Raw genomic sequence first — 17,281 nt, forward strand, 5'->3', positions numbered from 1 at the left:
GTGAGCGAGCGTGCAGCAGTGTCAGTGTGCATCTGTCAAAATAGTCAGCAAGATGGAGAAGAAACGCAAGGAATGTGCAGAGAAATAGCGTGAAAAAATAGAACCAGGCCCTTAAAGCAGACACTGTAAACTGTGTCAAAATATATGTTTTCTGACCTTCATCAGCTCCTGTGGCAGATGAGGATAGTGAGGACGGAGGATCAGGAGAGAGATGAGAGAGTGTAGAGTCCGCGGTAAGCAGAACTACTTTCAAAACACTAAGGCCATGTCATGAGTTACAGATTATTTCCACATCTACATAGTTGACGATTACCGCAATCCACTAGAAATTTAATGAGAGGCGTTTGTAAACCATGTTTTCCGCCAAAATAAAAGCTTGATGCAGTTTGCGTCAAAATAAAAGATCATGTGCTTATCTCTTTCAAGTATAGAAATTGGTACAAAACTTATGAAAGTTTCCTTTATTTTTTAGTGCATTTGTTTCACAAATATGGCTATTACTGTCATTGGTTGAATATTATAACTATTTGTAGTAGGTGTAATGTAGACACTGTAACTAAAAGAGGTTTGAATTTTTCTTTGTTTAATTTGCACACTGAATATGGGTTGGAGCTTTTAATTTTGAACTCTCAAAGTGCACCAGATTGATGAATTTAACATTAAAATGCACAAAATTTTCTCACAGAATTTTTTTTGTCCCAGTCCAGCCACGAGTCAGACCAATGTAGTCTGCAAATTATGCTAGACCGTCGTCGGTTTCTCTATGTTTATTTAACACTTCGCACTATTTTATTACTCTTTATTAAGCATTTCTTACGCATTTATTAATTTTGCACCTTAATGTTAAGAGATAGCCTAATTGTTAAGTGTTCATTGTGATTTTAGACTTATGTTTACATTATTATAATTATTTGAGTGTTTTCCATGGTTGTGTTGACATTTCTGCCTTTATAACTGAGGGGATTATAATCAGAGGAGGGTTAAGTTTAAAATAAAATAAAAATGTTTAAATGTAATATATTTCTCTCCTGGTCCTTATCAATATCGATATGAAACACTTAGGCTACTCGTATTGTGATACAGTTTTCAACCATATCGCCCTACTACAGATAAATAACTACAGGTACAGCAGCATAATATGTCCAAATTAATCTAAAATCTTATCTAATCTAATCTAAAATATAGTTTAATGATTCATTAATCACTATAAGTTAGATCATTATAATAACATTTTATATGCGCATAAACTGACAATTATCATAACACTTTTGAAAATAAAGAGCACCACTGACCACTATTGTTCCAAGAGTAAAACGCTATTCATAATTTTAAGTAGCAGCTAGGCTATTGATTTAATGTCTCCAGTGTTTCCTTTAGGATTTTTTTTAGCAGTGGGGGCAGGTCTGTCCGAACAACTGCGCGATTATCCGACATGCACTTTAACAATCACTGCTGATAGACGGCTTTCGTACAGCCCGGGCTTTATGGAAACTTGTTTTATTAGGAGCACTTGTGCTCCTGATTAAAAAAATTTAGGAGCACAGTCCAAAAATTTTTTTTCCTTTAACGACACAATATTACTGTGCCACATTGTGTGACAAAAGTTTACCTTATGAACATTAAATATTTTCAGTTTTAGAAAAACAATTACACTGGCTGTCATAAATAAATTGCATAAAAAAAAACCTAAATTCATACATTTCGTGCCTCACTAGCGATTCCTGCTTGAAGTGTGAATGTCCGCACACAAACATGGTTGGCCCTGCAGGGTTTTACCTGGGTCAAAAATGGTCTTCGGTGGCCAACACTTTAAAAAAAAAAAAAAAAGCTGTGATTTTACCTCTGGATTTCATAGCTTTGTAAGATAAAATCCTTCTTTAACAGATTATTTTGGTATATAATTATATCAATATAAAAAAGCAGGGAAAAAAAAGTAGCATTAAAAAGTTTATTTTAACTAATAGTCTTATTTTCTACCATCTACAATTGAATAGGCTACCATTCAGTTGTAAATGCTGTAGTTTATTAAGGCTAAATCTTGCTAACCATATAGGCTGTACTAAAGGGGGTAAGCACACCTTAGGTTCTTATTTGTTCTGTAAATTATTTTTTTGAAACACTTTACAATATGGTTTAACATTAGTTTATTACTAACATGAACCATGAGCAATACATGTTACTGAATGTATTCATCTTTATTAATCTTAATAAAAAATACAGCTGTTTGAGTGCATTAACTAAATGTTAACAAATACAACTTTTGATGTCAATAATGTAGGCTATTAAATGTTGAAATGAACATTAGCAAAGATTAATACATTCTGTAGAAGTGCAGTTTATTAAAAGTTCATGTTAACTAATGTAGTTATAACTAGAGTTTAATAAATGGAACCTTATTGTAAAGTGTTACCGATCTGTTATACACCGATTCAGACGTCTCGTGATTTCAATGTTGGAAAGATCAGTCGTTAAACCATTCATTAAAACGTGGAAGTGGAACCTTGCTTCGCAAAGAGAGTGCTCGCGCGCACGCGACCAGAGGGCGCGCGCTCTCGCTCTCGCTCTCTCGTTCTTTAAACATGCGCCCAGCTGTCACAAGCGCAGCAGTTTATCTACATTACACACTGGTCAAATAAGACTTTGGCGGGACGAAAAAAACGCTTTGGCGGCCGCCAAAAAAAAAATATCTTCGATCGGGTCAGTCGCAAAAGTGCGCCTAAATATCTTTTCATGATCGCACACAGACATATTTAGGCGCAAATGCGAGTGAAATGGTCGCACTGTAGAGCCCTAACGTTACCGTGGCGGCAAAAATTTTGCCGTGGCGGGCCGCCATTAACTAATCTACATAGAGGAAACACTGGTCTCACGTGGCTCATTATAGGCTGTATCCACCTTATTTTCGAACGCGGAAGTAAACATGGGTCCAATATCCGGTTTTTGTGCGGCACTTCCGTTTCCTCGCTTCCCTGGGCTAAATAACATATCGATCGCGAAGGATTATGCAGAGTTGATAGAAAAATGTTACACATGCCGTAGCAGATGAATACTACAAAGAACTAAAGCCCCGCCTCACTCAGTTAGGGTACCGGACCTGGTTGAAAACACTCATGCATCTAGCTGGCAGAGTGCCAAAACTTCACCGGCTCCTTCAGCCCCGCCCTAAACATAGTCGAGCCAACGCTGGACTAATATAGAGGTATTTTGTCATGTCAAATGTATTAATAATGCCATAAGAATGCAACCAAAGCATAGGATGGATAGCAATAAGTAGATGGCTATAAATAGTTGTAAATCATACAAAATAAATGCCATGATCATGCTATTATGCCATGATCACTAGATTTTATACAGGGGTTACTATAATGATTTTGTTTCTCCTTGGAGTTTTTATCATGGTTTTTATTGAGACTTCATAGCCCAGCCACTTTTCTGGTATCGGGTGGTCTTCTATAGGTGCTCACGAAATGAAAAGAACAAACATACGGTCGTTTCGATGGTTTCTTCAAATGTAAAGCTTTTAACCACAGGCGAAGGGATTCCTCAGGCCGGTGTAGCAGTCGATTCTGTTCCCTATCGGAATTCCTGTTCCCCCTGAACGAGCCGTGTCTGCTGACAGCGCATGCGTCAAAGCCTTAATAAACCTTAATAAATCAAAGCCTTAATAAACATTACATTGAAATCTGTAATAATGTTTTAAATTTGAAAAGAAATAATCTGGATTGAATTGACAGATGGGGGAAAATTCGCTTCAAATAAAAATAAAAAATAAAAACAATAAAAAACGCTTAAATTTCGGGAAAAAATACAATCCTTTTTTAACCTTTTGGCTTCCCGTACATCCAGTTGTGCTTCTTGCTCGTATTCAGTTCTGATGGTACGCATGGTAACTCGACAACTACGCATGATTTGTAGTATGATTTGCGTAAAGGGAACAGGAATTCCGATAGGGAACCGAATCGACTGCTACACCGGCGACACACTGCGTGTCCGTTTTTATTTCGGCTCCCATGTTAACAGGTTAGAACGTGCACACTGCCTGCGTGACATGCGCGTCTCACAGGCGCGGAAAACGCATGCATGCTATAAATAGAATCGACGCCTATTTTTCACGCGACACGCAAGCGTTTTGGAAGCGTTTCCAGACAAAATAGAATAGGAAAAGATCTTTGTATTTAATTTTACATGAATACATATTAATAAATTACATTTTGATGTTTGAAATTTTAGGTTGACAAATGCAGATATAAATGCAATGAAAAAAAAATCGATTTTCTAACATTGCACCTGTCAGAACGAAATATTCTGTAGCCTGTTTTGCCGTCAATACTGCCGACGTTGTCTTTGCTGCTATATATATGTTTAACATTAAAGGCCTTCCACAACTCTCTCCTCATTATGTCGAATATAATCACCAATGAATGAGGATCATATGTCACCTAGCAGTGCCGCGTCAGACACGTTTCTGGTGTGCAAAGACATGTAAAACGCCACGCAACAGAAACGCCACGCAGCCAGTGTGTCTCTGGTCGTAGGGCGCCTGATTAAAATGTCAATGATTTCGATGATTAAAACACTCCTGCTCCAAGTAAACCTTTCTTTTGTATCAGTTTATGACAACCTCTAACTGCACAAACAATCCCGGTCTTCCCCGAAGCCATGACGATGAGTTAGTTGTTAGGAACACTTGTTTAATTAACCGATATGGTGAAAAGTGATCAGCGCGCCAGTTACCGGAAGTGCCTGACCGGAAGTCTCGCACAAAATACCGTCAACTGGCTGCGTCCGTATTTCCGTTAAAAATAAGGTGAATACAATAAAGTAAAGTATTTAGCAGATCTGTTCCAGTATGACACTTGAGATCGATATAATCCATTCATTCCCTTCATAGATCTCAAACTTTAACGTTTGACTTGACGAGACAATCACACAAACGAACACAAACTCGCTCAGGTCTGAATGAACTCAACATATTCTCCTCATGCTCGCTGCTGCTGCACTAAAGGTTTATTTCAGAAGGAAGACGCCAGAAAAGACGCACAAGTATCGCTGTGATCGATGAAAACAATACAGAGCCTGTCGCTTAATCAAACTGTATAAAGTGTGTGTGATAGTTGTGTAAATATGAGAAATACCGTGAACTGCTCTCCTCACCTCAGAAGACTCGACGCTAATGGTGCGTTGCGTTCACACAAAACTCTCAATGAGGGAGGAGACGGCGCGAGCGAGCGGTGACGTCATCGGCCTCCAACGCACGCGCGAACGGGACACCCCCGCAGCCAATCAGGGCCACGCAGATTCAGCTTTACTAGAAGCCTTCCATTAGTATTATTATTTTAGAACTGAGGTGATTCCAGTTACTAAAGGTGAAAGGAACTTTTTCAAGTGAAGCCCAAAATAGGCAGAATAGGCAGAGGAGGATATATGCATTATATAGATTAATATTCACAAATAAATGTAAAGAGATTCACAAAAAAAATATATCAAATTCACAAATAAATTGATTAAGATCCACAAATAAATGTAAGGAAATTCACAAAAAAATATCAAATTCACAAATAAATTAAATTAGATTTGCAAATAAAAAAATTACAATTGTTTTATTACTTTACAAACACAACTCTGCCTGGCATTTATTTGTGAACCGCTTTCTGTGCATTTGTAAATCGCTGCATGTATCTGTGAATCTCTTCTTGTGCATTAGCGAATCCCCTCACACATTTGTGGATTTTGAAACACTTCTAGCGTCGTCCTGCAGAGAAATCCACAAAGTGGACTCCACCCACCGTTTACTCAAGCCAATCAGATAACGGCCACAAATCACGTTTGGTTTTACACTCGGGGCGATCTTGCTCTGAAATAACTTTGCTCATTCATCATCCATCTGCACTGGCTCAAATAGGAAGTGTACGCATAAGGCCCATTCAATTGCTACAGCAAATGATGTTTAAAATTTGGATTTTGTTAGAATTAGACCATTAGACTGTGTATCAAGTCAAGCCACAATTTTGATGAGCCTTGGAAAAAGCCCAGCAAACATCGGTCCGACGGCAACGTCGTGTCCCTGGCCAAAAATAGTCGCGGTAGGACGGGATAAATCGGTAAAAATATGTAACACAGAACATTTCCTAAAAATGCATTCAGATACATTTGTACATGTCCACAGTTCTCTGGGATTGCATGTATAATTGTTATTTTGACTTTTAGCTACGTGTAGTTCAATATACAGCGGAGGAAATAAGTATTGAACACGTCACCATTTTTCTCAGTAAATATATTTCCAAAGGTATTATTGACATGAAATTTTCACCAGATGTTGATAACAACCCAAGGAATCAGTACCTACAAAGAAACCAAAAAAAAATAAGCTCAGAAATTAAGTTATGTGTAATAATGTGAAATGACACAGGGAAAAAGTATTGAACACATGAAGAAAGGGAGGTGCAAAAATGATAAAACCATGATTTGTTCATGCTTCAAAAATTGTCCGCATTTGTAAAACTAAACGCTTCAAAATGTAGGAAAACTTATAATTGGCAAACCAACATATTTAAAAATGTACTATTAACAGTAGATGGCAGCAGAGGACCGCTTATTGACTTATAAGCCATTTCCACTCCATAATATTTTTTTCTAGGGCTGCCACTAACGACTATTTTTGTATCGATTAATCTATTGAAATTTTTGTAAAAATTTGCATACAAACATACAATAAAAATAAAATAACAGTAAATATTAGTAATAACAATAATAAGTCTGAGAAAGTCAATATGTTCTGGATGTCAATATGTCCACATGTATGGGCTTCTGTTCCCCACAGGGTAACACTTTATTTTACGGTGCCCTTGATACAGAGTAATTACTTAATTAGGTACTTAGTAATAGACGTTGTAATAACATGTAATGTACTTAACATGTAACTAAGTTATGGAACAGCCTGTGCTTACAGATTGTAATTACACACATAGGCAGCTACTGTTACACATGTGTAACAAGCCGAGTTGGATAAGGTTTATAGATACACATGAAGTACACTTAAGTACATTCTTGATACACTTTATTTTACGTAGCTTATACCTGTGTAATATTATGTAATTAGGAAACTACTGCATGCATTTAAGCTGTGAACTAGTAAGTTAAATCAAACTAAGGCAGAGATGGATAAGGTATGTATACACAAAGTACACTTAAGTACATTCTTGATACACTTTATTTTACGTAGCTTATACCTGTGTAATATTATGTAATTAGGAAACTACTGCATGCATTTAAGCTGTGAACTAGTAAGTTAAATCAAACTAAGGCAGAGATGGATAAGGTATGTATACACAAAGTACACTTAAGTACATTCTTGATACACTTTATTTTACGTAGCTTATACCTGTGTAATATTATGTAATTAGGAAACTACTGCATGCATTTAAGCTGTGAACTAGTAAGTTAAATCAAACTAAGGCAGAGATGGATAAGGTATGAATACACAAAGTAAACTTAAGTACATTCTTGATACACTTTATTTTACGTAGCTCATACCTGTGTAATTACAATGTAATTGCAATGTAATTAAGAAGCTTCTGCATGTATTCAAGCTGTGAACTAGTGAGTTAAATCAAAGTAAGGCAGAGATGGATAAGGTATGTATGCACAAAGTACACTTAAGTACATTCTTGATACACTTTATTTTACGTAGCTTATACCTGTGTAATATTTTGTAATTGCAATGTAATTAGGAAGATAATGCATATATTTAACATATGTAGATACACAGGAAGTGCACTTAAGTACAATCTTGATACACTTTATTTTATGTCACATACAAGTAATGCTACAGAACATACACATTTACCATGTGTAACTGTAGACCTTAGTAGCCTAACATATTTAAGTACTTGTTGTTACATTGTGTTATACTAAGTACTTTCTTACATAATTACAGTGTACCAAGTCCGTAACACGTATGTAACAGACTCGGCTTGTTACACATGTGTAACAGTAGCTGCCTATTACATGTGTGTAATTACAATCTGTAAGTACAGGCTGTTCCATAACTTAGTTACATGTTAAGTACATTTTGTTACATGTTATTACAAAGTCTGTTACTAAGTAATTAATTAAGTAATTATTCTGTATCAAGGGCACCGTAAAATAAAGTGTTACCAAATGTTGTTTTCTGTGAAACCCAGACAATCACCACACATCCACACACTATATTTCCCATGATCCTTTGCCCAGACCAATCAGCCATGATCACGTCCACCTGTGTGTCATTACCTTGTTTAGCTCACCCCATACAAGCCTGGTGTTCACACTCATTCCCTGCAAAGTCGTGTTAGTTGTTTACACTGCATCTCTGAGCGTTTTCCTGGTCTTATGGCTCTTGGTTTGGGATTTCATGGCTGTCTCTGGATTAGGGGTTCATAAACAGTGGAAATATTCTGCTATTATGAGCTTCTTAACCCCATTCCTGGAGTTCAGGGAAACGCACTCTGCATATGAATATTTTATTTAGACTTTGTGATTTCATAATGCTGAGCCAATTCACGATTCCAGCTTAAATTTGGTTGATAATACAGCCCTAGATTGCCCTTACACACAGGGCCTAAAACTAACTTTTTACCACACCTGCCAATGGCCGGTGAATTAAGAAAATGTACAGGCCAAAGATATTTACTTTTACCAGCCATGACACAAGAACAGGCAGGTATGACACCAAATCTAGATGCTTGTGAGAATTCATATACTCTATTCCAATTTCGCTACCAAAGCTTAAACTTCTAGCTTAACTAATATGAATTTAAAAGCCTAAATTTTGTAAAGACAAGTAAACAGTCAGTAATAAAATAAGAACAATCGAATTGAAAGTGGTGCCAATAGTCTGGGCTCCCCCTCGAGAGAGAACAGAAGGCTTAAAGGAATTAACATCTGAAGCAACACCCGAAGCGCAGCTCACACTTCACTTGGACAATCTCCCCCTTCTCCCTCTCACCTAGAACTCGCTGAAAACCTACGCAATTGTTAAGGATGTGCAAAAAGTAAATATGCATGTTTGGTATCATTTAAAGTAAAGTAAGGTAAGTGAAAATGAAATGAAAAGAACTTGTAAAATATGAGAAAAGTGATGTGTCCCTTAAAGGTGTTCCCTCCCCCAGATCCTCCATTCAGACTATACCTCCTAAAACAGGAACCCATTCAAGTGTCTTGATCTCACAGTTGTGAACCCCTCAATAGGGGACCAAAATCTAATTCATCTGGTAAGAATATTAAGTACGGAAAAGGAGCAGAAAGGTACGAGGAGTCTGTAGGTTGACTTCCCATACGACCGCTGTGTGTAATTGTCGTTGCCAGGTAATCATTTCTACACATTTCTGAATAGTTATGATATGATTAACTGATGATTTTATGATTTAGGCCGGCTTACCAAAGCAAAAGCACAAATAAATACAATACATAGCCTACCAATGAAATAAACAGTGCTCTTCAAGCAGGTCTCATAGTTTTCAGGTATACCGCAATTTAATAAAGTAGGCTAATGTGTGTGTGTGTGTGTGTGTGTGTGTTCTTCTGTCGCATCATCCAGGTGGAGCTGCACATTGAGGAGATTCCCCCTTCCATGTAAAGCGCTTTGAGTACCCAGAAAAGCGCTATATAAATGTAACAAATTATTATTATTAAAGTTTAAGAGCAGTGAGCATTTTTTTCTTTGTCCTTTGCTGTTTGGTTAAGTGTTTCTTCTTCTAGTCAGTTTAGTGTTTCATTCACACCATGAGGCTTCATGAAGTCAGAACAATTACTATGAACTCTAAACAGCTTAGAATTGATTCCATGTGCCTCATTCCAGCCTCATTAGTAATTAGCATTTGAATGAACAATGACCCGGCCAGCGCTGAGGTAGGAAAATGTATCTCAAGTTTATTACCATTATGAACATTTGCATTTAAAAGTTAATGGCTAAACGTATCTTTACAAAAGTTCACAATGCTGCTGCAGATGCAATATAATGTAGACAACATTTAATAAATGCATGTTCGTCAGGTTAGATACTGATAATTAATCACTCAAATTATTTAGTATATTAATTTATTATTAATTATTTATTTAAATTATTTAATTATTTAGGTCGTTTGTGTGATTGTCTCGATGTTTGGAGTGAGAACTGTTACTGAATGTCAAGAGTTAAGAGGTAAAGTTTGAGATCTATGAGGGGAATTATGTGAATGATATCTTACTTTACGTTGAGCCTATAATAATGAGCCACGTGAAACATTAAATCAACTCTTAGACTAAATGTTAATAAATGAATAGCGTTTTACTCTGGAACAATATTGCTTTGTGATGCTCTTTAGTTTTAAATGATTAAGTGTTAAATGTTAGTTTCAGCGCATATTATTTTAATGATAGATCTAAGTACTTGATTAATGTCAAAATCAAACTAGATTTAGATTAATGTGGACATATTATGCTGCTATATTATTTCTCTGTAGTGGTTGATGGAGATGAGTGTCATTAGTGGTTGTTTTTGTGGTATTGATGTTTTATCCATGTCATATTGTGAAAGATTACAGTATTGTCTTTCAATATAGCAGTTTTACAGGCTTTTGTCATGTATGCTGACTCAAATAATGTGTTTCTAACAGCAAACACTCAGAATAAAGTGAGATGATCTGCTGATGACCCTGAATGGCTTGTTGAATGAGTGTTGATAGTCTGAGGCTCATCAATATTAACAGATCTGCTGAAAACACTCTTTATTTCATGACAATAGTTCCTGTTTTCACCTCATTTATTATGCTGATGTCTTCAGATCTCCTGTAAATTGTCACTTAAAGCTCATTTCATTGGTGTCAGCAGACTGAGGGGATTTGTTGGCTACTATATGTACCTTTTATCTAACTGTTTTTCTTACCATTATTTATATTTGGAAGAATTTAAATTATTTATATTATTTTCTTTATTTCTAGATACCTGTATTTTAACGAAGAAGCAGAATAATGTTAGGAGTAGCATTTAAAAATAGATGGATGTCTAATGAATAGATAGACAGACATAAATGCTTAGAAGTGTCATGTATTATTATTATTTTTAATAATTAAACAATTTATATTTTTGATTTTGGCAGATCAGCAAACCTCCCACAGCAATCTCATCATCAGTGAAGCTCCTCCCATGGCAATTACATCATCAGTGAAGCTCCTCCCACAGTAATTCCCCAATAAATGCTGTAAATTCCCATCAGCTACAAGTGAAGACGAGCATCAGAGCATCAGGAAGAGCTGAAATCTGCAAAGACTGAGTTTATTAAAGAGGACAGTGAGAACATGAGTGATCCAGAACCCTGCAGAATGAAACACACTGAAGATCCTGAAGAACAAAGAGGTTGGTGTTTATTCTTCATTCATTCATGATGCTGAAGAACATTCATGTTAGAAACATTCAAGCACTTCATCACATTTAGATAAACAGTTGAACTATGAAATGGTACAGAATGTTCTGGGCAGGGCTCCAGACTAACTTTTTTTACTGACAAATTCTTTAATAATAAATAGACAACGTACAGATTTTACAATATGCAGTTTTATTTTAAAGGAACACGCCGACTTTTTGGGACTTTGGCTTATTCTCCGTATCCCCCAGAGTTAGATGAGTCCATACATACCTTTCTCATCTCCGTGTGCCGTAACTCTGTCTGACGCACCCACCGCTAGCCTAGCTTAGCACAAAGACTGGAGGTAAACGGCTCCAGCTAGCATACTGCTTAGAGCCCTGTACGGGGCAAAACATTCAGCCCTAACTGAGACCTGGCCCGTGGTGTTTAAGCCCTAATCCGGCCCCTGCCCGAAAACGTCTGCAATTTTTCAGCCCGAACCCGACCCGAGACCAACATCAATATCACTTTAAGCTCTCTCTGACGTGCGCTGACTCTGCTACACACACACACACACGCTACTAAGAGGTAAAATTTTATTATAGGCCTCAAACATAACTACCACCCCTGACAATTATGCCCACAAATATTAATAAAGACTGTCCATCACAGAGAAGCATAAGCATGCAGTAGAGAAGATTATATAGCCAAATGTGATCCAGCAGTAAATAAAGATTTATGGCCTACCTTTTTTTTTATGTTAAAGGAGAAGTTCACTTTTAAAATGAAAATTCTGTCATCATATACTCACCCTCATGTTGTTTCAAAGCTGTATGAATTTCTTTCTTCTGCTGAACAGAAAGGAAGATATTTAGAAGATTATCAGTAACCAGACAGTTTTTGGGTCCCATTGACTTCCATAGTATATTTTTTTCCTACTATGGAAGTCAATGGGACCCAAAAACTGTCTGTTCTAAATAAATATTTGGTCGCACCGGCAGGCAAAAATGCGACCAATTGGTCACAATCTGGAGCCCTGCTGGGTTTTTTTTTTTGTTTTTTCAACAAATGGTCAGTAGAGGAAGGTTTGAGAATTTTATATTGATTGTCAACATCAGATCAAGCTAAATACTATCTTAACTTTTATTGTAATCAGTAAACACCAAGTTACTAATAATGTTGTATTTGTCAAATATCATATGTTGTTCATACACTGTAAAAATAAAAGGTGCCTGGAGGAACCTTTTGGGGTTCTTCACTTCGCCACACCGGCGGAACCGTCTGTAGATCCTCTAGGCACCCTTTAAAAAGGGCCGGTTCTCTGAGGAACCACACAGGTTTCCTGAGGAACTCTGATATTAGGCACTGTGTGGAACCACTTTGGGTGCCTCCAGGAACCAAATTTCATTTTTTTTAAATATTTAATTTCATATTGTTACTATGGTTACCTTTGACATCTATTATAATAAACAAATTGAACCAAATACAAAATAAGAATTGTTTATTGATATCCATTTTTATACATACACTTCCATGCACATGGGGAAAAAAGCTAACTACAGATTAATATCAATGAATACACAAAAAAATAGTATAATACATAAGCAACATGAATAATCAACCATGTATATACAATAGATAAACAAGAAAAGACATCTCAACAAAATGCATGGAAACACATGTTCCACGAAATAAATCAATGTAAATAAAATTACATTTGAACTAATTAAAAATGTCCATCATACTTAACTTTAACACATTTGTGTTTCAGTCCGATGGTAAGTCTAACATCACTGTTTCCAAGTCCAAAAGCTCTATCAGATGCCAAAAACAAACAACAGTGCTAATATACACTCATTGTGCTGTAACCTTTATCTCTATACTGAAATCTCAGATTGTTAGTTATTCAGCTATTTTGAATCATAAAATGTTTAAGTCTGGGATGCCGTTAGACTGGAGTCTATAATGTACACTATGGCTTTTGAAAATCTTAAATGTGTGACTTGAATCAACAGTGTTCATAAATGGTTGTTGAGTATTCTCATGAAACAAGATAGAGGAAGTAGAGGCTTCGACCCGGAAACAGTATTAAGGTGCAGTAAAATTATCTGTTGTTCTGTGAATGTTCACTGGGGAATTCTACGGTGGCCCAGTAGTGCACAACACAACGACATTTAAAAAGCAAACATAAGTTCACAACACAACGAAATAAAGCCACAACACAACGGAAATAAGCCACAACACAACGGAAATAAGCCACAACACAACGGAAAATCTACAACACAACGAAATAAAGCCACAACACAACGGAAAATCTACAACACAACGAAATAAAGCCACAACAAAACGGAAATGCTCCCGACCACTAGACGGCTCTCGGAGCGCGATAAAGTTAGTTTGACGCGCTTACCACAGCGCTTGATCCCAGAGGAAACGTCTGCCAATTCCTCCAAGTTGTTAAAACGTATAATTTGTATTAATTAAAATTACTTTTAACATTCAAAAACAGACATGTTCAAAATCCAAAGCTTGATTGTATTTGATAGTAGACTGACTTAATACAGGTGACTTTTTTCCAATACCCTTCATGTATTTACAGTAAACATTTTTTTTAGGAAATTTCTGTAAAAGTTTTTTTTTTCTTTTATCATGTCACAAAGCTTGTGGTTCTAGTGACCAGACTGACTTATTATAGGTGGAATTGTGCCAATACCTTCCTATTTCAACAAATGTTTTTTATTTTTATTTATCAAATTATATTATAATAAATTATACGTTTTAACCACTTGATGGAATTGCCAGACGTTCCCTTATGGATCATGCGCTGTGGTAGCGCGTCCAAGCGTTCTCGAGTATAAATCAAATACGCAGCTATAATTCATGTAGGTTATTTTGAAGTAATATTTTATGTCTTTATACACTGTTAAAACTAATCGTGGTATTGATATATTAAGACTGCTGACTCTATAGAACAATGGCTAGGAAAACTAACTTTACCGGGCTCCGAGAGCCCTCTAGTGGTCGGGAGCATTTCCGTTGTGTTGTGGCTTTATTTCGTTGTGTTGTAGATTTTCCGTTGTGTTGTGGCTTTATTTCGTTGTGTTGTGGCTTATTTCCGTTGTGTTGTGGCTTTATTTCGTTGTGTTGTGGCTTGTTTCCGTTGTGTTGTGAACTTATGTTTGCTTTTTACATTTCGATGTGTTGTGCACTACTGGGCCACCGTAGAATTCCAGTCATTTTACTAAGAATCCACACGATCAGCAATTTCGTTTGTGGTCAAAAATGTCACTGTGGGACCAAGTTGGTGTGAGGTACTTAACGAGTTAGAAAAGTGAAAAGGTACAGCATCGTTTTCCGTTTGTTTTTCCTCTGTTCTGGTGGATGGTCCAGACACTTCAATGATTTTCAGGTCTACAGGAGGATTTTTATTCTTGATCAAACTTGTATTTCAGCTTATTTCAGATCCCTGCAAAGTACAAAATTTACTGTTAGTAATGTTATTAAAGTGATAGTTGTGAAATTTAAATAATTTCCTCAGCCTTGTGACGTTCCAAACCTGTTTGACTCTCTGTCTGTGGAAACCAAAAGCAGATCTCAGGCATAATGCAACCCCAGTCACCGTTCAATTTCACTGCATGAAACACAAGCAGAAAAAAAATGTGTAAATCATTCATGAAACCATTCTTATGTACACTTGTCTAGTTCAATTCAATACAACACTTTATGTAAAAATGGTTAAGATCCAAAAATGTCCCAGAAAAGATCCTAAAAATAATCAATGAGTTCACAACTCATGTGTTATGGGTTGTGTTGCAAGTCTTCTGAAGCCTAATAGCTTTTTCCTTTTTTTTTTTTTTTTTTTTTTTGTCGAAAAAGACTAAACTTGAAGTTATAATTCAGAGTTAAAATGTCTATAGCATTTTTTGTGAATCAAACCTGTGATATTATTTTTCTGAGTAACATGAATGAGATTTGAGATCATGAGAAAAGATTTTCAGAGAGTAACTGATTTAAAAAACACAAGTACACAGTCAAACAATACAATTTCACACAGAGAAAGTTCATAGTAATAAAGTACAGCATGTGGTGCAGGTAACTTACTGTAATTCAATGTTGCCACTGAAATGTTCAGATTATTTTAGAAATGTAATGGTTGTTCTGGGGAAACAAAAGAACAAAGCTGATTATTCACAACATAATATTTATTGACCAGTAAATGGCTTTAAAATGGTATTTGAGAGAATGAGGGCACCTGTAACGTTAGTAAGTAAAGTTAACGTTAGGCTAAACAAAAACAGAGCAAACTATAACCTGTTTTTGTTATTCATAACAATCAGAGAATTTTCTAAATTAGTTAGGCAATTTGAAGACACAGTTGTACAAAATATGTTGAATTGAATGACTAAATCAATCTAAGACAATAAGTCAATCATTTCCATTTGTTCATTAGATCAACGTAGTTAGCATCGCGGCTAAAAACAGATACTGTGCAATAAACGAGTGGTAAACACTGTAAAAACGTAGTAATGTATAATAAATTTAGTTTATATATATGTGTGTTTAAATATATAGTGAGTAGACTCTGTATTTATATTTATTTGGCGAGTTTACAAACCTTGTAATGGAGAGCCGAACAAACGGCGGAAGCTTTGATGAGAGGAGCCGTTACTTTCAAACCGATGACGTCGATCAGCTGAGCTTTGTTGCGCGCGAGCAGCGCGAGGATCACTGAAGCGACGACAGCAGAGGAATAGCAGCAGTTTCGTGACTGAATAAAACTTCTCTCCTCCTGCTTCTTCTTCTTCATATAATATTATTATTATTTAGTGTTGTTGTTTAAGGTTTAAATGACTTAATAAAATAGGCCTATACTAAATATATGTAATCTACCCAAGTGAAAAAGACTAGGTTACTGTTAAATGTATTAAAATGCATTAAAGTATATTTGTATTGTAGGTCTACTAAAAACACACTCAAGTAAATTTTTAATACATTTAATAGTACGTCTTTTTCACCTGGGTATGTATACTGAATCAAACTTAAGTAGCCTATAATAATAATAATAATAGGATAATAATAATAATAATAGAATAATAATCTAATTCTGGCCTCACTGAACCATTGGGTTCCTCCAGATGCTGGCTTTAACTTAAGAGATCTTCCAGGAACCACTTAAATGTTAAAAGATCTTCCAATAACCCTTCTATCGCATTCAAGTTCCTCTATTTTCCCCCAAAGCACTTCGAGGTCTCATAGTAATGAAAAGGTGACTCCAGAACCTCTGAAGTAAATACAAAGTGCTTAAAGGATCCCATAAGTTCCAGCAAGAACCTCAAAGATTGTCAATGCTCTTCCAGTAACCCTTCTATAGGAAAAAGAGCTTTGAGGCACCAAAATTACATTTTGAAGTTCCTTGAGTATCCAACAGGATACTTGAGGCTCCTTTAGTTTTTACAGTGTAGTTATAGATCTGTCGCGATAGTCAATAAATTAATTAATCGCACAATAAAAAGGAGGAGTAAGCCCTCTTGTCAGTTGTATGGTCTTTGTGTGGGAAATAAGCGGGACTGCTTGCGGCGACTGCCGGGAGAGAGAGAAGACGCTAGTTGTGAGTTGGAGAGCAAAAAAAGGAAAAAAAATGGAGTGGTGTGGGAGCACTTCGGATTCAAACCGAATGATCGTGGTGAACCACTTTAACCTGAGCGATCTGGTATGTCGAGCCCGATCTTATGAAAATGCGTATCTATACCACGAATGTTATTTCACCTGCCATTTATACGCCAAAAAAAGTTTTTGCGTGCATATGATACGCACGCACTCCTCACCTATACACGCAATAAAGTGCGTCTCCGTCTTCCCGACAGACAATCACTTGGGCATTTGTTTAGTCGACAAAGTAACAGGAGGACAGTGCACAAT

The sequence above is a fragment of the Scardinius erythrophthalmus genome, assembly GCF_964197995.2.
Source record: "Scardinius erythrophthalmus genome assembly, chromosome: 1".
Taxonomy (NCBI): Eukaryota; Metazoa; Chordata; class Actinopteri; order Cypriniformes; family Leuciscidae; genus Scardinius; species Scardinius erythrophthalmus.